We start from the raw sequence: 1,121 nt of genomic DNA, 5'->3' as shown, positions 1-1,121 counted from the left end.
AAGGGCCAGCCTCAGCCCCAGCAGGGCTCACAAACCCCCTCAGCACCCGTGGGGACTCTCCAAGGGCTAGCCTCAGCCCCAGCAGGGCTCACAAACCCACTAGCACCCACAGGGACTCTCCAAGGACTAGCCTCAGCCCCAGGAAGGGCTCACAAACCCATTCCTTCTGGGAGCCTGAAAGGGTCCATGAGGATCCTGGATCCAGGCAGCAAGGCTGCCATGGACCCAGCCCCAGGCAGGGAGATGGCAGGGCAGACTGTTGTCGGGCGGATGAACCATGGCCTCTGGGAGAGAAGGGCCACTGGTGGCCAGAGGCTGTGAGGGTAGGGACCTGCCATCCCCTCTGTCCAGCTGGGTCTCTGAGGGCAGGCAGGCCAGAGTCAGAGCCGTAGTACTGGGAGGAGACACGGGTCAGGGATCCAGGGCTGCCCCTCCTCCTCACACTCTCCCCACGATCTAGCACACTGAACACCCCCAGCTATGTGGCCATCCCCAGACAGTATTCTGTTTGAAAGTGACTGCCTGGTCTAGAACTGAAATGCAAGGTGAATCCTAACGTCCTTGGAGGTTTCCCAGATTTTATCAACACCAGATAATTCTTTCCAGGCTTCTCCCAGGGGAGGAAAACTCAAAACTCAAAACACCAGCCAGTTTGGTTGAAACTGGCCTTTCAAGGAAACCTTTTAAGGTTTTTTCTTCCTCCTAAAGTAATGAGGTGTGTGTTTCTCTCAGGGGGTTTTTGCCCCCAGTGCAAGAGAATCTCCCTGAGAGGTGGGGACTCACCACTCTAGTGCACAGAGGGGGAAACTGAGGCCTGGGAGATGGAGGATCCCCCAGAGGCACATGGCTAGGAGGCAACAGAGCACATGTCCTGGGTGTAGAGTCCCAGTGCCATCCCTTACCAGCAGTGTGACCTCGGGCATGTCACTGTCATTGTTTGCACCCAGGCAACCTGGTACCTTGAAGAGTTGTTCTTTGAGGAAAGAAAGAAGTGAATTCATCTGCTCTTAATAAGCACTGGTCAGTAGGACCTTTGTTATTCTCATTCCTGTCCTATTCGATTTTGCATACCACTTCTAGATGGCAAAAGTAGTCTTTCTGGAGGACCAGTTTTATCACAG

Source organism: Otolemur garnettii, unplaced genomic scaffold (assembly GCF_000181295.1).
Source record: "Otolemur garnettii isolate 467f Iridium unplaced genomic scaffold, OtoGar3 scaffold00101, whole genome shotgun sequence".
NCBI lineage: Eukaryota > Metazoa > Chordata > Mammalia > Primates > Galagidae > Otolemur > Otolemur garnettii.
This window is presented reverse-complemented; position numbering follows the sequence as displayed.